Source organism: Pinus tabuliformis, chromosome X (assembly GCF_031772625.1).
Source record: "Pinus tabuliformis cultivar Carrire ecotype Pingquan chromosome X, CPIR1, whole genome shotgun sequence".
NCBI lineage: Eukaryota > Viridiplantae > Streptophyta > Pinopsida > Pinales > Pinaceae > Pinus > Pinus tabuliformis.
In genome coordinates, this window is record NC_142308.1 from 43,163,788 (window position 1) to 43,190,550 (window position 26,763).

Here is a 26,763-nt window from a genome sequence, read left to right on the forward strand (position 1 = left end):
CCAAGCACTAAATACCAATCAGAAAGAAAACAAGCAATAAAATAACTTCAAGCAAATCAATCAGACGGATGTGGATGAATCTTGGAGGGACGAGTAACCCAAGAAAACAACTTCTTGATGAAACCTTGAATAGAGTGAGGTCACACGGTTTGAATACAAGATTCACTCAATGAACAAAAGAGAAGGTGCCTTAACCTAAAGCAGTCAAAACAAGTTAATGAGAGACAAGAGACAACAGCTGTCAAGCAGCACTGGTTGATTCAGGAGGTAAAGTTGTAAAAACAACTTGTACATTAATCATCGGGAGGCTATAACTAGCAACATGAGATGAAAGACAAATCATCGCAAGTAGAAAGCTGGCAACTAGGCAACGTCGTTGCAGGTGTACACCTGTCTTTTGCGACGGTTCGATTTCAGGAATCATCACAACTCTACGACGGGTTATATGTGACATGCAGGTTTTCTAAAGAGGACAGGTGCGATGTTGTTGCAGCTATTCAAATATAAACAGTGATGATCTCAATTAAGAGAAAAGATAAAGTAAAAACACCCAAAGGATACCAGACTAATCTTTCAGACAATAAGAGGGACTCTTAGATTGACCCAGGTAACCCAGAATACTGATGGCTCAGCCCCGAAATCAAGAGACACTATATCAAAAATAAAATCAAGAGCAAACAAGAGAAAACATGCAAAAGACTCCCCAACAGAGTCACCAACTTGTGATGTAGGAAATGTTCCCTCTGCGAACAGACGCAACCCCTCTAGCCTTAGAGTGGGTCTAGTCACAGTAAGACAAAACAACAACTAATTTCCTTAAACAGTCATTGTTAAAAGAGCCTACCTCAAACCGGTGTTCGATGGAGCTTTTGTTGTAATGCTTCAACTATTGTTTCCTTCTCCTCAATGAGAAATCATCCTGAAACAACACAAGAGAACAACAGAAAATGTAACCAAGAACAAAAATGATCTATTTACTTACAGAGTCAAGGAACCATAAGCTATCAAGTATATTTTACACAAGACATAGGAAATCATCATTGATTGTATTAAAATGAATAAAAGAAAAGCTTACAACCAAGCCTTGACGTCGCAAGCCTTCTCGAAGGGTCCACTCGGTAGGTTTCTTCAAGCATTCACTCTCGAAAGGGTCTCCCAAATGGATGATAACTCTCTCTCTCATTTACAAGCTCTAATACAAAGATAAAGCAATCCACAACCAATCGCTAAACTATCAGCAATTCACACTACAAACTCACACCAAAGCTAGCTAATTTGCTCCAATCCAAAAATTAAGAACTAGTTGATCATAGCAATAGGGAGTGTTTTTATAAGAGGAGGAGCCTCCATGAAATGAGGGAGAGGGAGCTTATCCTCAAGGGAGGTTTCTCAAAAGGTGGAACTAACATCATAGAGGGGGAAAGGTGAACTCCCTTGACCCAACAACCAGCTCTAGAACCACCCAGAAGCATTCTGTTTGAACTAATTCACCATATCTGGATCATCGCAAGTCATACACCAGGGCTCAACGACGACATCGCAAGGAAGCAGTGTACACAGAGTCATCGTCGCAATAAAGATCTTGAGGACTTGCGCCGAGCCCTAAAATTCAACCATCACAGGAAACATATGTACCCCTACGATGACGTCGCGACCTTATAGTTCATCACAGAGAATCGTCACAGGTAGAATGATGCTTACTTGCGATGATGCAGAAACATAGGTAAAAGGGTCAATCTTCAGGATTAGAGAGCACTTGTTTAATCTTCTTGAATGAGTGGGAAGATATGGACATATTTATTTGATGTATGACACAACGGAGATGTCGCTCAAAGACTGACTCTATCTGAGATAAGGGGATATGAGGCCAGTGACAAATTACTGTATAATAGGGTAGGAGCTGGCCAACTTTGACAACCCCATACAGTATGATATTTTGTTGGCGAGCATTCTTGATTTGTGTGTCCATGATCCGATTAGTTGTGGAATGTTCCATGCAGTCTGGTTTTATCTCTATTAGTGTGAGTTGTTCTGCAATGTATGATGTGTCTAGTAAGGGTGTAAAGTATGGCCAAAGGCAGTCCACATTGAACATTGGATGCAGGCCAAGGAATGGGGGAATGTTGAGCTCCAAAAAAAATTCTCACATATCCTTGGTAATGGTTTAAGGCCCATATCAGAGTGGTATGAGCTTCCGATGGGCTTTGGTAAGGCATTCTTTCTACAAATGCAACCAAACTTTGTCACCCACTTGAAACTTGTGTGGCACCTGATGTTGATCATGTCGTTGCTTGTGCTTGGCATCTCTAAGATGTTGTAAACCTGCTGGGAGATGTGTTGGATGTGTTCAATAAATCTAGTTTCTTTATCAACCTCAAACAATGCATGTGTGGATTCTATCTATCTAGTCGCATGAGGCATGGAAACATCAAACAGACATAATGGTTAAAATCTTAGACCCACATGAAAGGGATTGCGACTAGTCGAGCTATGGAGAGCTTTGTTATAATTGTGCTACACATAGGGAAGGCTCTCATCCTAGGTTTGTGGATGCTTGGAGTTGTACATGTGGATTATATTCACTATCATTCTGTTGATGACCTTTGTCTAGCCATTGGTCTAGGGATGGAAAGCATTCAAATTTGTGATCTTGGTGTCCAATAGTGTCTAGAGGATTGACCAGAATGTTCTCAGGAACCTACTATCTTGATCTGATATAATGGTCCACGAGATCCAAAAATGTACCCTTACTCATTCAATTAAGCATTTGGCAGTGTCCTCCATGGTGATACTCTTCTTACAAGTTACCAATATAGCCATCTTAGAAAATCTATCCACCACCATAAATACACAATCACTACCATGCTTGGTAGAAAGGGGGCAAGAAAGATAGTCCATGGAGATGGATTCCCAAGGCTAGCTGGGAGTAGGTAGAGGAGTGTATAGGCCTTGCCTCTTGATGGCTGGCTTGGCGATGGCACAAGTAGTGTAAGATCTGATATATTTCCCAACATCCTATTGGAGTTTTTGCCAATAAAAGGACATTTTTACTATGAATATAATTTTCTCCACACCAAAGTGTACTGCAACCAGACTGTAATGCACCTCCCAAATCAGCTTGGCACGCTCGCTTGAAGGAACACAAAGGTGGCTCAAGTAGTATAATAATGCATCCTTGAGGTGGAAATCAGGAAATTTCTTGCCATCCACTAACATTCGGTATGCAGAGGTGAAATTTGGACCATTTTTGTACATTTGTAGCCATCCAGAGGTCTCGTGGCCACAAGAGTTGAGAATAGTAGTCATTTCTCCAACAGGGGTCCAGTTGACATAGTATGCAACATGATTGGTGCTTATTTTTTTGTATTTAATGTTCAAGTGAAATTTTTGTAGATATGCATGCCACTTCTAATGGTGATCGTTCTGCAACTTCCTATCTATATAAACTAAAGAGGTCGGTAATCAGTATGGATGATTGTCTCCTTCCCTAGAATGTAATGCTTCCATTGTCGACAATCGTGCATGATCGAAGATATCTCTTTATCATAGGTGGGGTAATGTACTTCCATATTGTATCAAAAAGTGTCTCACTATGATAAGCCATTGGATGCCCTCGTTCAGTGAGGACTGCACCAATAGCATAGTTGGAGGTGTCTGTCTGAATTTCAAATGGTTCTTTTAGGTCTCGCAATGTGAGTATCGGTGCAGAGCAAAGGCAACACTTCAACTCAACGAACTCCTTCTATTAGGACTTGGACTAGGGAAACTTTTCTTTCACACCACCCTTGGTAATATGACTCAAATGACAAGTGATGTGGGAGAATCCCAACATGAACCTCTGATAAAAATTGCAAGGCCCAAAAATCTATGAAGCTGTGTTAGAGTGGTCGGGGTTTGAAAATCCATAATTACTTGGGTCTTAGTCGAATCCACATGCACACCTCACTCATTTATGATGTAACCCAGATATTGGACCTGTCTCATGCCAAAGGTGCATTTCTCAAAGTGAGCACAAAATTTGTGTTGTCATAGGGTTTGAAGGACATGTTGAATGTGTTCCAAGTGTTTTTCCCAACTCGTGCTGAAGATGAGGATTTCGTCTAGATAAACAACCATAAATGAGTTGGTGAAGGCCACAAGATGTCATCCATTAGCCTCATAAACATAGGAGGGGAATTTTCCAACCTGAAGGGCATAACCAACCATTCAAAAAGGCCTTCCTTGGATTTGAAGGTGGTCTTCCATACATCTGTGGGCTCTAATGGAACCTGGTGATAGCTAGACTTTAGATCGATCTTGCTGAAATACTTAGCCTCCATGAGTTGTTCTAGAAAGTCATTAATCTATGGGATTTGATACATGTTCCTAACAATGATTTTGTTTAGTGCTGAATAATAAATGTAATCTCTAGGTCCCATCCTTTTTCTATACAACTATAATTGGGCTCGCACAAGGGGAGGAACTTGGTCGGATATGCCCTTTTTGTAGCAACTCCTAGATTTTCTACTTAATCTCTTCATTTTCCATAATGGAGCAATGATATATCAGCCCATTGAGTAGAGTTTCTCTGGGAATTCGATCGATCGAATGCTTGACTTGACAGTCTAATGTTACCTCTGTGGGTGAGGAGAATATGTCCCTGTATTCTTCCATGACCTTATACACCTACTTCTACAACATGGAGGAACCCTTTTTGGGGGCCATGGATGTGGCCATCATCTTCCCCTTACTTTGAAAGTGAACTAGAAAGAAAAAAAATCCTAGCCTGGGAGATGATCTTACTACATTTCTTAGCAGAGATCAAAGAGATGGTGGTAGGCAGGTGTGGTGAAGTAAAATTATAAGTGTAGACAAAAACAAATTCCTCTAGCCCGATAATGGGTCTAGCCACAGTAGATACATTCTATGGAAAATTTCCTTAGGTTAGAATCAATCAAGAGGGCCTACCTCTTGGTCCGCTTATCTCTCTTGATGATGCCCTTGCTTGCTCGCTCCAGCGATCTCTTGCTTCCTTCTTCAAGTACCTGAAACAAGTAAACAACAACAGACAACAAACATAATAATAGACAAATTGCAATTCAACCTACTTAAAAAGTCAAGAAACATTAAGCCATGAATATGTAATATTACAAAACATGTAATAAATCAATCGATAGTTGCATATATTAATATCAAAGAGATTACAATCATTCGCCTTGACATTCTAGTCCTCCTCTGACAAGACTAGGTTCCCACACACTTCTACTAGCATTCCATGATGGACTCAATCAACAATAGTTTTGAGGCTCTTCCCTTTAGGCTTCACTCCAAACCACATCAAAGTTCTCCCTCACACAATTAGATAGCTACAACTAGTAATATCTTGTTGTCTACTCCAAACCAAAATAGCATAATAACACTAACATCCACACTCCAACTAGTTTGTGCTTGGGAAGAAGGGAAGTTTATATAAGAAAAATGGATGGGATATGGATCTTCTTCTCATGGGAGAAGGTCTTATCCCTTGAGTTAGTTCCATCATTATAGGGGAAAGGAGCCCAAACTGACATCCTTGACCCCATCCGACCAAACCATCTACCAAACTTCCGTTACGAAGCTTCTAGAGCTGGAAGCTTCAGCTCCTAATTTAAAAAAAATTCCATAACAAGACCGACGCGACTAGAAGATAGCTCAGTTGCTCCGGTCAGCGCGAGGAGTAGTGTTAATCTCTGCACATTGGTGCGGGGTAGATAAGGGTCATTAGCACTGGTCTTGTAAACTGGGCAAAACAGAAGTTTCAGGGGAAATGGTGCAAAAGGGAATTCATCTGCTCATGAAGAGGGACACAATGGGAGTTTCTTCATGAAGGTAAAGCATGCGGGGTTCACTGTAGAGGTCCTCTGGGATCAAGGAATGGGGAGTACAGGGATAGTGAAAAAAAATTGTGTAAGAGATGCCCCCTAAAGCATGAAGGTCAAGCTGGAGTGAGGGATGAAATGCTTTATAAATTAGTGTGGGGAACCGGTCTGCCGTCGGGAAAACCTGCAAGCAAGTACAAATACATATACATAGACTGAGATCTCTGTCAAATGATACATGAATCATGGCATGGACAAAACCATCGAGAGAATGATCATGTAAATGGATCCAGGTATGGGCGTAGCCATCCGTCAAAGAGGATCATAACGAAACCAAGTTATGGTCGCATCCATCCAATAATGAGAAGGATCACATATGATAACTCATGGTTTGGTCACAGCCAGCCATCTGAAAGAGACATGTATATCAACATAACCATGTCACATCACTTAACAACTTGAACTTTTGTGATCTAAGTCCAGGGTCTTGCGCCCCAACACAACCTGATCAAATTACAGATCCTATCATGTGAATAGATGTGTTGATGTCAAACATGCTTGAAAGTCGCTTGATTACCAGTCAATGATGTAAATTGTTAACAAGCATGAGAGAAACCACCAATAATGACAATGGTCCTTAAGGTACTATTAGCACAATCCATAGAATGTGAATAGAGGAACTAAAGTCGAACATCCATGAAATCACTTGATCGAAATCCAAGGATGTGAACTTGTCATCGAGTGTGAAGAACTTGCCATCATGCAAGCTCTAAGGTACCGAAAAGGAGTCTCTTGGTCAACTTCCCGGATAATGAGTTGAAGTTGACCAGAAATGACCATGTCCAAGGAGGGCCATAATGAATCCCACATCATCGACGCAAGACGAGAGGATGCAAAATGATTTTGGATGATACAGAGAATTAGAGGTAAGTGTAACTCTAAAAGGACAACTCTTGAAAATATTGGCGACACAACTGGAAGTTTGGAAGCTTTTGGATCTATAGGATTAGTGGTAATGATGACATGGCACAGATCAAATGGAAGATAAAAATGAATGGCCCAAACCCAGGAAGGTCAATGATGAAAAGGAGGATGTCCCAACCTCACACGAAGCAAAGAGTGTCATGTTCAAAAGTGAGCTGCCAACACAACTGATAGATTTCCAAATTTTCCCCCACCATTTCTGCCAAGCACCCCAATTAATTTTTAATCATAAGCTTGAAGGGGATAGCATATGCTTGCACTGCAAGTTCATCCTTCAGACGAATCTGACCTAGTAAGTTTAACAAGCCCTAGGAAGGAGAAGCTCATGTTCGTCATGGTGACGAATCCGATGTCGTTTAACAGTTTAACGAGTTCAACAAAGGTGTAACTCGGTATCTTTTTCATGTTTAGAGAGTTTCAAAAAGACACATAAAAGATAACTCCAAATGGTCCATTTTCCTACATTCGTGTCTCTCGAGCCCGAAAAGGTAGAAAACAATTCTTGAGAGAACCGCTTGACCATTTCAGTCAAGGAGTACCTTTTTTGTAAATAGTGCCTCCCAGCCTGAAAAAGGGGTAAACTTATACTGGGCACATGACATTTCATATCCATTAACGAGTTCGAAACGACAAGGGCTCAGCTATCTTTGCGCTTTTAAAGGGTCGGAAAAGAGCTGAAAGTGAACCCCCCATTTTATTCTCTTTTACGAGTCAAAAGGGAAAAATATTCGGCAATATTTTCATTTTGTACGAGTTAGAAAATAACTTAAAAGTGACTCATCCTAGAGGAGTGAGTGGTATAAAGGGTAGCAACTAGTTTCGACAATGGTGGAACTACTCAAAACATGTAATGGTCAAGAGGCTGGCTAATAAAACCACTCATTCTTGCAGTCCCTCAGGAAAGGAAAAATAACCAAGTGAAAGCATATGATCGGCCAAAGAGATGGTGGTGATGGAATGAAACAACCAAGGCTCATCTAGCATAAATTAGCTGATGAAAATGGAAATCACGAGATGTAAATTGGGCATGGATTCATTTTTACACAAGCTTGAACCATGGAGAACTTTTCTTGGATTCAGTTTCATGTTTACACTAGCTTGAAACGAAAAACTATGCTTGCTATAAGTTTGCATGCCCCCGGCATAATGACTTAATCGAGATACATGCCCCCCAAGCTACATTTCAATCAACTAGGTGGATGGAATGAAGGTTCACTTTCGAGATCTTAGAAAGACTTGACTAGAATTTTACGAGATCTTAATCAAATAATCGATTTGGAAAAGGGATTTGTTTCATTTTTTAACAAGGTCGACACAAACAAAGAACTATCCTCATCCATTGTTTCATTTTTAACGAGGTTAACACAAGACCAGGAACTATCCTCATATGGTGTTTCATTTTTTAACGAGGTTGACATAGAAAAAGAACTATCTTCACACGTTGTTTCATTTTTTAACGAGTTTGACAAAGAAAAAGAACTATCCTCGTTCATATGTTCATGGACCATACGAGAACATGGCTCTGAAGAGGTCTTCACTAGATGGAAGAATCACACTCCGGGAGGAATACATGTCATTTAGTACCAAAGACAGATTGGGTTCCAATGCCCCCAGTACATAATGTACTGTACCATTTGTGTGATCATCAGCAGATGTGGAGACGGAATGGATAGCCACATAATTGACCTGTGGTAGGGAAGGCACTGCTTGCAGACAAGAGCCGATAGGGGATGATGGTTTCAAAGGAGGTGCCTGGTGACCAATGAACGATAATTGATCGATAGTCATAATTCTCCCTTTGCGTGGAAAACAAACCACACATAAAAGTGAAGAAACAAGAGCTCCCATGACATAAACATAGTCACGTCCAAGGAGAAGATTGAAATCTAAGGGACCTTGGACTACCATCACATCTATACAGACGGTATTTCCTCCCAAAGTAATAGGGAACTTTGGAAGGATCCCTAAGGGTTGACTGGTTCCTCCATTGAAAGCCAACAGATTCTGGGTGACAGGCACAAGCTGTGGGGAGCCCAAATCTTGCCAAGTAGTAGAAGACATGATGCTAACAGACGCGCCTTCATCTAATATGGTGCTAGGTCCTACCATATTATAGGCTTGTATTGTAATCTAGAAAGGCAAATAAGATGGAAGGCAGAAAGTAGTCAATGGACCCCAATTGAAAGAGACGACAAAACTACTTGGTGGGGGTATCATATGGTTGCCTCCAGATGTACATGAATAGGAGAAGGACTCTCCTGAACAACCGAGATGGGAGGGTTATGCTTCGATTCATGAGAATATGAGGAGACGATAATAACATGAGTAGTATGATCACTACTCTCTTTGGGAATAGAGTGAACAACTAAAGGTGGAGCCAAGTCGACACTCTTTTCGACCAATAGTTGGTCAAGAACAGACACTTGAGGGTCTCGCTTAAGAAGAGCAGGAGTGGCAAGAGATGAATTCAAGTCAATCTCTTTACCAACCAGGAGAGGGTCAGAAGAAAGCCTCTGATAACCAATAGGAAGCTAGGGTTGAGGAGCTGCTTCCAAAACTTTGGATGCTTTATCCATAAGAGGAAAAAGGTGAAGAATATGCTCTCCTTCACATAACCTATGGAGGAATCTAATTTTTCCCTTCTTCTTACCATCATTAGTTGAAGGTGTAGCATCGACATGATCTCCAAAGTTCGACGGGGATGGTCGGTTCAGGTATTGAGACCATACCTCTAAGACTCTGGGAATGCTAGGACAGTCTCGAAGGAGATGGTCACCCTTACATAGCCTACATGGTAATTTTATCTTCTGTGAAGGATTAGAAGGTTTGTCGATGGGGGGTGCATTTGGAGAAATAGTTGCATGGTTGGCCTCTCACTTATTTAACTTCTTCTTCTTCATCGTCTTCTTCTTCTTCTTATCCTCTTGGTTATCGGATTTCAAACTTTCACCAAGTGAAGTAGAAGATGAGGGCGAAGAAATAGGGGAAGAAGGAGAGGGGTCCACCTTAGAATCATCGTGACATGATTCGAATGAAGGAGATGGCAGGGTAGGAGTTGGGACACTCAAGACCACCAAGGTCAAAAATTACCAAACAGGTAAACCAATGGTTAACCCAGGGAGGGACAATGTTGCCATATAAGGAGCACCAGCATTTCCAAAAGAAGGAAAAGGACCAGGATTCCCATCCGAGGAGAATCCTTGACTAGTAGACTCTAGGAATGTTGCCATTAGAATCGATCCTAAAGAATCACTAAGGAAGCTAGCTTTAACCAGGAATATTTTGTGGGTAGTTAATTTTAAGACACTGAAGCAAAACTTTTCCTTTTCATATTTTAAGAGTCGAGAAAAGGAAAAAAGGTGACTCTAGTAGCTTTCGGAATTAACGAGCTTGAAAGGACAAGTGATCGATGATCTTCTCAAATTTAAAGAGTGAGTAAAGATCAAAAATGACTGCTTAGGGTACTCTAAGCATAAAGGATTACCAAGTAACCATGTACTCCAGAATACTTCCCGGCAAACCAAGAAGTACGAGTAGGAAATCTCTCTGAATGTTGTGTTTGGTGTATCATGTTCATAAGGGAGCAGACTTGGCTTCCAACGGATAAAGGATTGCAAACCTAGTGGGGTCTCCTGCTATATACTTGACAGTACGGGGAGTACAAATCCGTACTAGTGTTGTCTAGTGTCGAAGCTAATGACAGCTATTAGGCTTAAATATGCTGGAACACTTCCCTAGCCTAGACCACTAAATGTGATCATTAAGTTTCAATGCTTCCTTAGGTTAATTCAATAAATTTTAATGGTTGATCTTGAATTAGGTTTCAATTACAAGGCCCTACCATTGTCATCTGAAAACTCCTATATGCAGCTATATGAGAAAAGAGATCTTTGTCTTCGATGAAAGTTATCACTAATTGAGAGATAGAGAACAAAAAATTAATGCAATAATCGAAGAATGAAATCTTTCACTAATAAATCTCCTAAATTCACTTAGCCTTCCTATAACAACATAAGAAGTTTCATTTCATTTCCATGCCTATGATAATGCAATTCTAGCTTCTCAATAATGCTACTCATGCAATATTTTCGCTTAAGTAAACTAGAATGATGTTCTTATTTTCATAAAATGAGAAATGAATCTTTCACATAAAGCACTTTAGTGAAAATTTTCACAATTCTGAACAAAAAAGCATCAATCAAATCCAAAGCATGGTAAATGAAACTAAAAACAAAATCTTCCCTGAATCAAACAAACGAAACACATAAATGATTCAATCAAGAAACCAAGCAATGTAATCTATGCTTGGAAATAGAAAAGAGACACTTGAAATAAGAGAACAAACAAGACTCTTTCACTCATTCAATTGAAAATAAAGCATCCTAGTCACTTCTAGGCAGAAGAAGAGAGTCTTGGGGTCAAGACACACTGGCACTAGAATGGGAGAAATTCTCATTTTTACTTAACTCAGAGACCAGAGCGACTTTTGGGCCAAAAGTAGTGTCGATCGGCACGATTGACCAGTACTAAAACTAGCGCTGATGGCTTGATTGGTGCGACTTTTTGGCCAAAAATAGTGTCGATCGAGGGATTCAAAGAAAAAATAAAAAATAACTTCACACTAGGCCACACTTAACACATCATAGGGTGGGCTAAACCAAGCAAGCACACAAAGAAAGTTAAATTAAGCTTTCTAGTCAGGGAGAAGACAGTCTAAAAAAGCTTAGAAGGTCGAAATAATGAGAGAAAAACACTCTCGCCAAGATTTGGGACAAACCTTAATCTTCACTTACAGGCATCGACGTGACTGCCTAACTGACAACAAGTGCCAGAGGCTGGTCATCACGACTATTTCTCAGCAACTCGTGCTGATCGGCGCGACTGTAAGCGAATCAAGTGTGTTGATCGAGGGAGCTAAGGAAAAAAAAATTTGAAATAGGGACCAGATCTGCTACTATGAATTTTAGACTCAGACCAGTAATCAGGAGAAAAGAAATAGAACCAAAGGGAAAATGTGGAACTAGAAAAGTTCTCACAAAATCATGAAATCCAAGAAAAACAAAAGGATTGGGTTCTCCAGTGGAGTCACCAATTTGTGGTGAACTAAAATTATAAGTGCAGACACAAACAAATTCCTCTAGCCTGATAATGCATCTAGCCACAACAGATACATTCTATGGAAGATTTCCTTATGTTAGAATCAATCAAGAGGGCCTACCTCTTGGTCTGCTTATCCCATTCGATGATGTCCTTGCTTGCTCGCTCCAACTATCTCTCACTTCCTTCTTCAAGTACTTGAAACAAGTAAACAAAAACAGACAACAAACGTAATAATAGACAAATTGAAATTCAACCTACTTAAACATTCAAGAAACATTAAGCCATGAATATGTAATATTACAAAACATGTAGGAAATAAATAGATAGTTGCATATATTAATATCAAAGAGAGATTACAATCATTCACCTTGACATTGCAGTCCTCCTCTGACAAGATGAGGTTCCCACACACTTCTGCTAGCATTCCATGATGGACTCAATCAACAATAGTTTTCAGGCTCTTCCCTTTAGGCTTCACTCCAAACCACATCACACTTCTCCCTCACACAACTAGATAGCTACAACTAGTAGTAGCTTGTTGTCTACTCCAAACCAAAATATCATAAGCACACTAACATCCACACTCTAACTAGTTTGTGCTTTGGAAGAAGGGAGGTTTATATAGGAAAAATGGATGGGAGACAGATCCTCTTCCCATGGGAGGAGGTCTTATCCCTTGAGGTAGTTCCATCATTATACGTGAAAGGAGCCCAAACTGACATCCTCAACCCCATCCGGCCAAACCATCTACCAAAATTCTGTTACGAAGCTTCTAGAGATGGAAGCTTCAGCTCCTAATTTAAAAAAATTTCCATAACAAGACCGGCGTGACTGGAAGACAGCTCAGTCGCTCAGGTCGGCGCGAGGAGGAGTGCTAATATTTTCACATCAGCATGGGGGAGACAAGGTTCATTAGCACCAGTATTGTAAACTAGGAAAAACAGAAGTTTAAGGGGAAATGGTGCAAAAGGGAATTGATCTTCTCATGAAGAGGGACACAACAGGAGTTTCTTCATGAAGGAAAAGCATGTGGGATTCACGGTAGAGGTCCTCTAGGATAAAGGATTGGGAAGTATAGGGATAGTGACAAAATGTTGTGTAACAGCGAGCCTACCTCTAGTATCATGTATAACCTATTACCCAAAGAAATAATAATAGTGCAAGGCCTCAACTCATACACAGCATGACGCTTCCACAAGTATGGTTGGCTTAATAATATATCACAAACTTTAAGAGGAGAAATATCACACAATACCTCATCGATGAAGGGTTTGATGTTGAAGGGAAGGTGACATTATTGGTTGACGCGAAGATCTCGTCCTTGGTGAAGCAACTGAATGGTGTACAGTTGTGGGTGCGGTGTGGTTGGTAGGCACAACCACTTCATGAACTATACTAAAATGAGGTTCTTTTGGCTCTCGTTGTTGACAATGAATTGCAGCGGTGAACCCTTCACCCACATCTATAAGTGGAAGAGACACTCCCCCTCTTCTAGATTTTTGGGCTCAATATTATGGATCTTAGTGGTGGCAACGGTGGCACTAGGATCTGCATCAATAATCTCCTTCCATTTTTCATTCCCCTTGTGGGGTTCTAAATCAAAGTCATAACATGCATCTCACTCTGAAGCCTTCAACTTGGCCACCAGTGACTGCTTGGCTCGACACACACTTATGTTGTGGGTGGTGCTCTTACAAAACTCGCACCACTTTCCTATTTCCTTATTTGTCTTCGTGGTCTTATTCTTTGCTTGTGGCTTCAATGGGTTATCCTAGGTCACCTTGCCTTGGCTTTTTCCTTTGTTCTATATTTTGGGGGTGCTTTTCCCTTACTTCAGATTCGCATATTCAAAGTCTCTCTTCTTCTCTTTAAACTTTTGCTCGATCTTAACAAGCAACACCAAGTGAGAAGATGTCCAAGAACTCCATCTTGTCTTAGATGTATTTGTGTAGACAACCATGTTACTTGAATACCAGATGCTACTCATAATCCTTCATACCCAATTTTTGCGAAGGGTGTGAAAAATATTTGTGAACTCTGGCACGTCTTGGTCCCTTCCCTAATGTAGTGTAGTCCACTTTATGTATTTATCTTCATAGCTCCCAAAAAGGTAATAATAATCCTTGATGGAATCTCAGAAAGAGTTCCAAGTGGATGTGGTTGAAAAAATGATGCTTCCCTCTCATTCTTCTGGTCACAGTAGGTTTTCCACCAATCCTTGACGTGGGGGCTAACTTTGAGGAGTGAAAAAAGAATATTTTCCCTATTCGAAAAATCATGAACCGAAAAATACCCTTCCAACAGATTTAACCAATACCTACAACATTAAAATCTATCTGGCCTTAAAATATGGGAATTTCAAAGTTTACATGTACCTTGAAGGGAGTGGTTCCTCCAAAGTGGCTATCAGATGAAGATGTGTCACTTGTAAGCATCCACCAAAAGATCTAGGAAAAGTTGTCAATCATTGTGTTACTTTATCACTTGAGGGCTTCTTCAAGAAATATTTGAAGGGATCTCTTGCTCCCTTTTCTTTATTTTCTTCCACCATGGGAGGTCGACAGGGTTTACGAGGCTGGTCTTGCAAAGGTTCAACTAATTCGAGTCCTAAATCCTTATACCCTAACCTTGTTGGGGACATACAAAGAAGAATAAAGAAAGACCAAACCTCTCTAATACCACTAATCTAGACTTATGCGAGAAATAAATAGAATACATATATAAAAATAAACACAGATATGCAATATAAATAAAACTTCATTTCATTAATATCAAAGAACTGAAATATGCTTACATACAGAATGGAAATAAACTAGCTCGAGTGATGATAGCTTATCTCTCAGAAGAGATGTTGTGGCTACATGCCTATGAATTGTGTTATAATGAGGCTTGAATGCCTATTTATTATTGAGAAACAATGGAAATCCCTAAACATCCAAAAACCTAACCCCCTAGGAGGTGAAGCACCAAAACTATGGGCCCTGTTGGGGTAAATTGGTACATCAACTTCCCGGGGCCATAACTTTGGCATATGAACTTCGTTTGACACACACAATACCTTATTGGAAAAATCTATTTGAGGACTCTAACTTTCAACTACAAATGTTAGTTGAAAACTCACAATTTCCCATCTTCCAAAATAAGTTCGTTTAGGGCCTCAAAACGGCTCCAAAAGTTCAGGACCTGGAAAACTGCCAAAATAGTAAAATGTGCTTTACGGAAATTGAACGAAATAATCATACAATTGTGGGGGTCCAAGTGGAATAGGTGGGTGGCCACCAATGTCCACCTAGATCAGTTAAGGGTTCTCTATTGTAGCTCATTTTCGATGGTGGGAGCCAAAAGAACCTCATATCAATAGAGGTTATTAAGTGGTTGGTACTTCTAACCACACCACACCCGCATCCATACACCATCTGGTGCCTCCATCAAGGATGAGATTTGTGCATCATCTAGTTGTGTCACCTTCCCTACAACATCGATCCCTTCACGTATGAGGTATTATGTGATGTTTCTCCTCTTGAAGTTTGTGATGTTTCGATGCAGAAAAGGGTATAAGTAGCTGATTGATCCTCCCTATGTGGAGATCAGGCCAAGAAATTAGATTATCTGACTTGAATATGATATGAGGGATTTGAAAGCTTAAATTAGCATTTGTTTGAGAAAAGAGTGGAGTAAAGAGATTCTTTAGGGAAGAATGAGAGATTTCTGGATCTGAACTAAATGGGTTCATGAATCTGCATTTTGTATAAATTGTAAACTTTTGGAATGAGTGAAGGGGTTAGATTTAGATGGAAAGATAGGATGGATGAGCGAGGGTAGAACTAAAACAGTCGAGTGTAACTGTTTCTTCTGTAAATATTTATCAATATGAATACAATGTCGATTATGTATTTCTTTGTGTAATTTAGTATTGAGTGTGTTTATAACTTTTAGTTTCTGGATTGGGGATCTGATAATTATTGTGTTTGTTGATACTCAAAATATAGGATAAGAGTGTGTGTTCTGTATATAATGCAGAAACTGGTTGATGTGGATTATCCCTACCAAATTAGCAGACATGAATCATCATTGATCACAGGTTTGATCAATGATGATCTATTTGTGAGAAGATCATAAGTGTTCTGTAATGAATGTGCATGCGGTTTAATACAAGAAACGAACCCGAAACATCAAAAGACTGAGTTGATTGATAATTTGTGAAGAAAGCCCAAAATAAGTCAGGTCGTATGTTGGCTGGAAAATTCGACGGTGAAAAGCAACTACGGGGTAGGAGAGTACGGATTTCTTAATCGTGGTTGAAGCCCCGCACTCACTCCTAGCTGTCGATCTCATATTTAAACTCTTAGATCACAATCGATTGCAAGGGTTAAGCCCACTTTTAAACCGTGTGCTAGTTGAAGTCTCACAAACCATATATTTTATGGCCTCTTATATCCAATGGATATCGCGTCATAAAGTGATTGAACTTTAATTTCAAAAATGGACCTGAAAATCTATACATCAAGGATTTATATTCCTTATCAGCTCCATAAGAGTGGTCAAAGTCGGTGGAAAATTCAGACCCAATATGTTATCAACGTGGGTTAAATCTATTTGAGATCTAGTCGGATGCAGTCGAAGTGGGACCGGGCTCATTGACAGGTTATATCTTTGTTTTTCATTGATCAGGTGTATAGTCGGGTTTTCTATTGTTTTGGGTTCCAATAATTTGATGGGGTTCTGTTAAGTTAAATGAACAAGGATTTAATTATTTTTAATTCTGAAATTATGAAAGGGTGTAACCTTGCTTCAATTTGGAGGTTATGTGGGCATAACTCATAGGTCCAAGGATGTCAGATACGTGGCATCATTTTTGGTATCAGAGCAGAAAAGGATTCTGCATAGAAGTACAATAATGTTAAAGATTGGAGATATCTGCATGTTAGAACAATCAAAGTAAAATCAGAGCTCAAAAGAATTTAATACAAAGGACACTGAGATCAGAACAGGGAAAAGGTGAATCCTCTTTCAGTAGATAGATTTGTTTAGATGTTTGGAGAACAAGGGAGTGAAAATTTCCTTTCAGACAAATGAAATTTCCATGTAAATTGATTGAATGATTGGTTTGATTTGAAAGCAAAATTGAAGTAGAAGGTTTTGAATTTAAAGTCAAATAGAAGAGTGGATTGCTATGACTGAAATCATTTAAATGATTTGAAGAATTTTAATGATTAAGGATTGCTTAAAGTATTGTTGAAGACAATGATATTGATGATTGAAAGAACAAAGATTGGGTTTAATAGGATTGAAAGAAGAACCACTACAAGGAATGAATTTTGGAATTTGTAGAAGCAAGACAGGATTTGCTTACAATAGATTATCAGAAGGAATTTGTAGTGTGTCATGAATTTGTAAATATAGGTGAATTTCAAATTGAATCTTAATCGTAAGATGAAGAATAGTTGTTGACTGTATGGAGTCTTTTGAATGGAGAAGTTTAAATGAAATAGTGAACAGATGAATCATTTGGCAAAGATTTAACTGATGGAATGGGAATTAGTTTTAAGACATCTTTGAATGAAAATCGGTAGGTTTGAAAGGTTCTTTGATGTATCTTGAGATAAGATTGTACAGGTCAATGGAAGCAACGAAATTTATAGAAGGAAGAATGAATTGTATCAGCATCATAGCACATGAGATATGTTAAAGAAGATGAAGCAAGAAGAACTCTTAGATGAGTAAAGGTGACAGTACCCAACAGTAAATGAAATTACTGAATGAAAGAAGGAAGTGAGCAATTGAACATGTAGCAGCCTAGAGCAAGGAGTGTTCAAGAGAAGCTGAGAACAACTTCCAACTGTGGTTGGGTAGAAGTTGTTGAGGAAGCCCCACAATTGTGATTGTGGATAGAGTTGTCTTAAATATAGAAATTCCAACAAGAGGAGTGCTTGGTAGAATTTCTATTCAGTGAAAGGTTCGAGGAAAGAAGCAATAGATGCCAAAAGGCTAAACTCAAAAAAATTTGGTGAGTCATGAAGGAGACTTCTTACAAATGAAAGAAAGGGCTAGTTGTAGCTCACCAGTGAACAAGGAAATTTCACCAGAGGAAGAAATGGAATTGACTATTGATAGTCATAACAAGGGTACAGAGGAAAGTCACAGATAGAGGAAAAAGAGTGCTAAAGTAGTTGGACTCAAAAGAATGAGTAAAGAAGAAATGGACATAGATTTGGCCAAGATGAAGGCAGAACTCAGTCATTTGAAGAAGCTGGTATAGAAAGGAATCAGAGAAGATTTGGAACAAGGAATTTATGTGGGGAAAAGAGTTAAGTGGCCTATCAGAGAATTGTTTGCTGAGAAATTAATGCTTCAAAAGTTGAGGATGAAGGAGTAGAATACATTTGTGAACTAGAGAAAATATCTCTCCTTGGGGAAGGAGACAGTGATGATAGTGATGATAATGATGAAGAGATTATATGTACATATCAGCATAAGAGAAGGGTGTTGGTAGCATCTTCACAGGCAATAGAATCTCATAATTTTGGGATTAATTATTTGTGTGAATGTAAAGTTATAGGTATGTAGGCAAATGAAATTGACTCCGTGAAAGAGGCAGAGACAAGAAAAATAGAAAAGGAGGTGCAGGAATACTTTCAAGACTTCGTTTGGTGGAGAAAATTAAAAGTTGTGAGTAAATGGTTGTGTCTTCTCTTAGTGAAAACTTATTGGATCATGTTAGAAGGAATATTAACATGGATAGAAAAATAATGGAAAGTGGACAAAGGGAGAGAAGCTAATGCATTGCAGGGTTGTGAAAAGAAGAGAAGTGAAGCTAACACATAGAACTCAACTAAATAATTTAAGTCAAGGAAATCTTTGAAAGATCAAAGTATTATCATAAAAGAGAAGGAGACATTTTTGTCTTATTTGGATAAACTAAGTGTTGGAGAAACTTGTGAAGGACAGGGGGATGTTATGCAGACTTATGATGAAATTTTCAAAAAAAAGTCAAGAAGCTACAGTCCGAGAAGTTTTCTTTGATGAAAAGGAAATCAGAGATGTTGAGGAAGAATTTCTCAATAATTTAGTGAACTATCTGAATAGTTCAAAGGAGCATGAAGGTCTGGTCAATGAGAGTTCAGATGAAGAGCCTTGTATTTTTGAAACTTGCATGATGTGTATATTTTCAGGTTTGACAGGTGATGAACAACAATTGGACAATGTGCTTATGCATGTTGATGAATAAGCAAAACTATTTGAGGAAATAGTTGAAATAGAAGGATATTTTGAGCATGTATTTAATACTTTTGAGAATGATGGTATTGACAAGGAAATTTTCATGATTATGGAAGCTAAAGACAAACAAATGGAAATTTGTGATGATAAACAGAATGAAGTATCTTCAATAGAAAATCCAGACAGTGTGGAAAATGTGAAGGAATGTATGATGATGTTGACAAATATAGAAGTTCAGGAATTTTGTGATTTTAAAGTGGATTATTTTTATGAATCTGTAAACCATGAAGAAGCTTTAGAAAACCAGAATTGTGTTTTTATTGTAGGTGAAGATGAAGCAACATTAATTAGTTGTACAAAAGGTGAAAGGATACTTCACAATGATATATTTCAGGAGATTTTAATTCTTGAATTGTTGAATGATATTTTTGTGTCAAAATAGGGAATATTCTATAATGAACAAGAATGTGCTCAGATGAAATTTATTGACAGTTTTATAAATTTTGCAGAGGATCAATATAAGGAATTGATGGTAGATTTCTCTGTGGAGACAGAAATCCATAATAACTTTAAATCTGATAATTGTGGCAGAAATTCGGTTTTATACAGGAAAGAAGAGTCATATGCAAATGATATGCTTATTGGAGATGAGGGAAGATTCAAATTACTGGAAAAGTTATTAGATGAACCTGATAAGATAAAGGGAAAGATTATATTTAATGATAATGAAAGGGAAGCTGTAGAGTGCAAGCAACAGTTTTTAAATGACAAAGGTGAAGAAGAATTGGACAAAAATTTCATAATTTCTATGGTGAGTGAGAATGTATAGCAGACATATGTAAGTGGAGTTCAGCTAAGAACAAATTGTAAGGAGGAAATTTAGAAAGTGTGGAAGATGAAGTCAGTTAAGAAGAGGGACATCAAGGAAGAGAAATTAACAAAAGAAATTTGTATCAGCAAGGAAAGTTGACAGAAACAACATCAGATTTGGAATCCTAGAAGAACAGAAGTTAAAGTGGCAGAAGAATTGAATCAGCAGCATGATGGTTACAAAGTAAAGTTTGGGATACTAGATGATCAGTAGAAGAAACTGATCCGAATTGGATCCTAGAACACTCTCTAAGTTTTCATGAACTCCTAAAATCATGCCAAAGTTTCAAAGTCTTATAAAGGTCAAGCTTATCAGAGATATCCTCGTGACAATGGCAATTTGTGATCAGCACGGAGCAATGAGGACTGTCGGTCAAGCGTGCAGACCGTTGGCCCATGGTAACGTGCACTAACGCAAATTGGAAAAACCAGAGGTTAATTCGAGAAACAGGGGTAGTTTATAATATGTGATTAGCGATAAGTTGCTAATCACATATTGCAGGGCAAACCCCTCAAAGAAGGATAAGCCCCGAGTGCCCAAACTCGAAAATGTTATGAAATGCGGAAAAGTAATTAATTTGGTTTCGACGGAGGAGGATTCCACAAAACCGGTGGGATATTGGAAGGGCTCAAGGCGGTAAGCGGTTTCAACCGAGTCCAGCCCAATGCCACACATTGATTGCCACGCGTCGAGCGGAAAAGAGAGAAAATCGCTCACATCGGATGGGTAAACGTCATGTTACTTGTTATGAAACCAGCTCAAGAAAAGATAGATCAATGCCTTAGAATTCAACCTCTTCGAGGGGGCAACCTCCTTTACATTACATAAATGAACAATTCTTGGATGATACAAATGAAAAGACTTGCTTTCTATATATAGGAGTCTAAGGGGTCATAACATAATCATAGCCGACATAACAATAATAATGTAAGGGCACAATAATAACAATAGTGGACTTCTATGTGGCACAATAGTAACAATATGGGCACTACATGGGTACATCAATATAATAAGTGGGTTGTACTAATAACAATAAGGGGTTACACTAGTAGTATAGGGGCCTAACATTACTTATCCGTCCGATATGAGTGATGATCGTTGGATCTGGAGGCCCCAGATCGACGGTGGAGACATGATCCGATGGATGACCAGATTCGGCGGGGTAAATAGGCAGAATTATATAAGATACGAAGTCCGATATGGACGATGCGTTGGCAGAGATTTGTATTTCACAGGCAATCTTGGAGCAAACAGAAATAATGACCGTTCAAACATTCCTAGTGAACCTGACACACTCATCCATTAAAGAATAGGTGGCCACCTCCCTGTGAGGCGTTATACAGTGATGAATACGCCGAACAGAGGGATTCAGACAAACAGAGGCAGGGAAACCAGAAAGCCGAGAAGCAGAAACGAATAGTCAGGAAGTTGATGGATTTAAAGCCACGAACTGACAGAGATAGAGCAAGTAATTAGAAGGCAGTAGTGAAGAGAGTTTGTTAGACACAGAAAGAAGGAGCCGAGTTGACCTGTAGAAGTAAAAGCGACATTGAGCAAGACAGAGCCAGAGAGATTCAGAGAGTTTGTGTACTCCAGAGAAGGCTTGAGAGGTTCAAGTGAACTCCTCTGTATATGCCTGTCATGTATGAGTCTCAGATTGGGCTCATACTACTGTGACCAATAGAGGTCGAGTTTTAGTAAGTAGAGACTTGGGGGTTCCAAGTATAGTCTTGCTGATTCATATCTATTGTGTGAGACTCAAATTGAGTTCACTGTTGTAAAAACACTACTTTTGAAAACATAATATAGAGGCCATCACTGAAGGTTGGACCAAGAGACGTAGCCCAAGAGTATTAGGTGAACTCCTTATTAAACTGTTGTGTTTACATGATTTCCTGTTATGTTTTCTCTAACTGCTTCAGTGTCTATGTATTTCGCAATCTTATCGATCCATTGCATAAAATAACATAGGCACATACATGCACATGAGTCTGTAATACCTTAATTGTTTGTCTTAGATCAATTCTAGATCCAGTGGTATCAAAGCTCTAGGTTGCTAAGGTTATGCAAGCTTGTGCTAGATTTTTTTTGTTGAATGCTGACTATATCAAAGCTTAAATTAGGAGAAGGAGAGTTGGTTGAAACTAACCTAGAAATTGGAAGAGTCTATCCTAAGAGGAAAATGGAAGAAGAAAGTCCCTTGGAATCAGACCCTCAGTTCATGGATAGTTTCATGACCATGAGAACCATGGTAGAGCAAATGTATAGAGAATTTAAGAAAGGTAGAGAAGAAGATTCATCAAACTCCAAACGAGATAAAGGAGCATAATAATCTCTCCTCCATGACCATTCTAAAGGCAAAGATAAAGAATAAAAGCTTCCCACACCTCCTGATAGCCCTAAAAATAAAAAGAAGACATCTTTAATTCAGGCTGTAGAGCAGGCTGTAGAGCATTGATTCAGATAGTAGTAAGATTCAGCTGGCCAGCCTACACCCTGGAGGCACTACCTTGGTATGGTGGGAAGGCAGGACACAAGTTGACATGAAGAAGCATGGTAAAATTATTTCTGTCTGGAGTGAATTTGTTTCTGCAATTAAAAAACAGTTCTATCCACTAGCTTATATGCAGCAAGCCATGATGAGTTGGAAAACTCTTCGAAAATTGAAAGGGAAAAGTGTACAAAGTTACACCCAAGAATTTAGGAAAAGAGCTTTGATTCTAGGAATTTCTTTAGACTCACCTGAAACTTTGCTGAAGTATATAGGTGGTCTACACAGCTATTTAAAGCATACCATTCTCATGTTTAATGCCACTAGCATAGATGAGGTATCCATTTAGGCTACACATCTAGAGGCTAGAGACAAGAATGTGAACCCAGAAGTTGGGGGATCATCAAAACCCACTACAAGCAAGAATAAGGAAAAGAGAAAGCAAAAATGGAAAGAGAGGAAGGCAAATGTTGTACAAAAGACCAAACCTTCGTGCACTCACTGGAAGAAGGATGGGCATGATGATGAACATTGCTGGATTCTGCATCTAGAGCTGAAACCCAAGAAGTACAATGGCAAAAATAAGAAGACTGCTACAGCTGCAAGAAGGATGCGCATGATGATGAACATTGCTGGATTCTGCATCCAAAGCTGAAACCCAAGAAGTACAATCGCAAAAAGAAGAATATTGCTGCAGCTATTCAGAAGGATTTGGGGTCAGACTCAGGGGATGAAACAACAATCACAGTCACATGTATAAAAGGTAAAAATTATGAAGCATCTACAAGTAATTCTGCACAATCTACTGATAATGAAGAAAATGAGAAGAAAATACATGAGCTTTTTCATATTAGAGTTATTTCCAAACATCAAAGATTGATGCTTTGTTTGATAGTGGCTCACAAGTAAATTTAATTTCTGAAGCAATTGTAAAGAAGTTTGGATTACTAACCACACCTCACAAGAAACCATATCCATTGGGTTGGTTATGTGATAAAGCAAAGCTACAAGTGACTAGACAATGTAAACTTGGGCTTTCTTTTGGGTCAACATTTGTAGATGAGGTTGAGTTAGATATTGTTCCCTTGGATATATGTGAAATTGTTTTAGGAAGTCCTTACTTGTATGATAGAAAAGATATTTTCTATAGGTCAGAAAACAAGTATCAGCTCGTTAGAGATGGAAATGAATATATTGTAAGAGCTCATAAACTCAAGGATAATTATACTCTCATAAACTTAGGGCAGATGAATATAATTGTAAATTCATGCAAACAATTTTTACTGATGGTTGTAAAGGAAAGAAACCTGAAAAAACCAATGTATTTGAGGGTTGTAATGTTAAATAACAAGCTAATTTAGAAAAAATTGTTTCAAAATATGATATACTATTTCAATAACCTAAAGGTCTGCCACCCAAAAAGGAAATAATACATGATATTAATTTGCAGCAAGATGCTCCATTGCCTAACATCGAAATGTACAGGTTGTCTACTTTAGAGAATGCAGAAATCAAGAAGCAGGTACAGGAGCTGCTCGAGAAAGGGTTCATAAGACCTAGCACATCACCATGTAGATCTCCAATTGTCTTGGTGAGAAAGAAAGATGGCTCATGGAGAATGTGCATTGATTACCGAGCACTATATAAGATAACGATAAAAAATCATTATCCCCTTCCTCGCATAGATGATCTACTAGATCAATTGAAAGAATTTGTTTACTTTTCCAAGTTGGACTTGCATAGTGGCTACCATCAGGTCAAATTTCCAGGGCAAGATTCATGGAAGACTGCTTTCAAGACAAAGCAGGGATTGTATGATTGGTTAGTTATGCCTTTCGGCTTAACTAATGCTCCTGCTACTTTCATGAGAGTAATGAATGATGTACTCCGACCTTTTATTGATGATTTTCTCATTGTATATTTGGATGACATTATTATATTTAGTAAAACATGGGAAGAACATTTGAAGCATGTAAATCAGACTCTAGATGTTTTGAAAAGATAAAATCTTTCTATTAAGTTCTCAAAATGTGAATTTGGCAAAACATCTTTGAATTATTTGGGTCATATTGTAGGGGCTGGTGAATTGAAGATAGATCCCTCTAAGGTTGCAGTCATTGTAAAGTGGCCTAAACCAAAACCTACTACTGAAGTTAGAAGCTTCCTAGGAGCAGCACAGTATTGGAGAAATTTATTTCTAACTTTTCCTTGATTGCAACTCCCTTACATGCTTTAACAAGATTGAAAAAGGTGTTTCAGTGGGGAGGAAAACAACAGAAAGCCTTCGATACCTTGAAAGAAAATATTAGTACAGCACCATTACTAGCATTTCCTGATCTTCAAAGACCATTCGAAATTGAAACTGATGCCAGTGACTATGCCATGGGAGCAGTGTTGATGCAACATAGTAAACCCATATGTTATCATTCTGAGACATTTAATTCTGTAGTGGTTAATTATCCCACATATGATAAGGAATTATATGCATTAGTACAGAGTGTGAAAAAGTGGAAAAATTACCTAATGGGCAAGGAGACAGTTATACATACTGATCATCAACCACTTCAATATTTACACTCACAAACTAAGTTGCAGCAATCGAGACACTATAGGTGGATGGGTTTTCTACAATAGTTTCATCTTGCCATCAGATATAAAAAGGGCATACACAATAAAGTTGCAGATATGTTTTCCAGACCAATCATAAATGCATTCACTATACTTAAGCATAATTCAGTATTGCATGAAAGCTACATTGAACAGTATGCTCAAGATATAGAATTTAAAGATGTATATGCAACTTTAAGTCATGGCAAACAAGTAGAAGAATTGGATTATCATGTTCAGGACCAACTCTTGTATCATTTTGGAAAGTTATGCATTCCACAAACTGAAAGAGTAAAGATAATTTGAGAAGCACACACTTCTCTAATATCAGGTCACTTTGGGGTAAGTAAAACAGTTGTACAACTGCAAAGATTTTGTTATTGGCCAAAAATGCATGAAACAATTTCTAGATATGTAAGAGGGTGTACCATGTGTGCTAAAAGCAAGCCCAGAAATAGAAAACTAGGCTTGTACACTCCACTACCAGTTCCTTCTCATCCTTGGGAAAGTGTTTCCATGGACTTTTTGGGGGACTGCCTAAATCTAGAAAAGGTCATGACTATTTATATGTTATTGTGTTCAGCGTATGTGTATTCTAATACCTCGTAACAAACAGATTACAGCTGAACAAATAGCAAAGTTGTTCTTTCAGCAAGTATGGTTTCATTTTGGATTACCCACTTCTATTGTATCTGATCGAGATTCTCGATTTGGTGGGAAATTTTGGTCGAGTCTGTGGGAATTGATGGACACCAGAATAAAGAAGAGCACAACCTTTCATCCACAAACATATGGCCAAACAGAAGTGGTCAACAGGACAGTGATCCAGTTGCTTAGAGGCTATTGCAGCAAGCATTCCAAACTTTGGGATGAACAGCTATGCTATGTGCAGCATGCTTAGAACCAGGCCAAACATTCTTCTACACAGAGATCTCCTTTTGAGACCTATTTTGGTTTCACACCAAGGTCTCCCTTGGATTTTGTCTTTGGTAAAGACATAGCGGTTGATGGGCACAGTGATGTGGACAAGGCAACCAAGTTCATTGAACAAATCCAAGAGATTCACCAGGCAGTACAGGAACAGTTGGAAAAGAGCCAAGCCAAGTACAAGGTAAGGCATGATAAGCATCAAATTGAGCATAGTTTCCAAGTTGGTGATCAAGTCTGGTTGTATATCAGCAAAGACAGAATGCAAGGTGAACGTAAGAAGCTGAAGTCAATAAGGTATGGACCTTTCAGGATACTTGAGAAAATTGGTGAAAAATTTTTTCACCTTGATTTTCCAGCTTACATGCACATCTATTCAGTTGTTCATGCAGAAAGCTTGAGATTATTTTAACCTTCATTGATTGAAGATCCCGAAGAGCGGAGTCAATTGCCTTCTATTGATGATTTGTTTCCTGAATATCTCAATGAATTGCCGGAAGATACAGTTCTGGACAGGAAGGTAAGGACAACGCGCAGAGGGGATGTTGAGTACCTCGGGATTGGGCTCAAAGGTTCAAAACCAAGCAGTGCAAGATGGATAGAAATTGGACAAGCGAGGAATTTATACCCTCACTTGATTGATGCTTAAAAACCAACTTTTGGTGGTCCAAAAGCTTTTTCAGTGGGAAGGTCGTGATCCGAATTGCATCATAGAACACTCTCTAAGT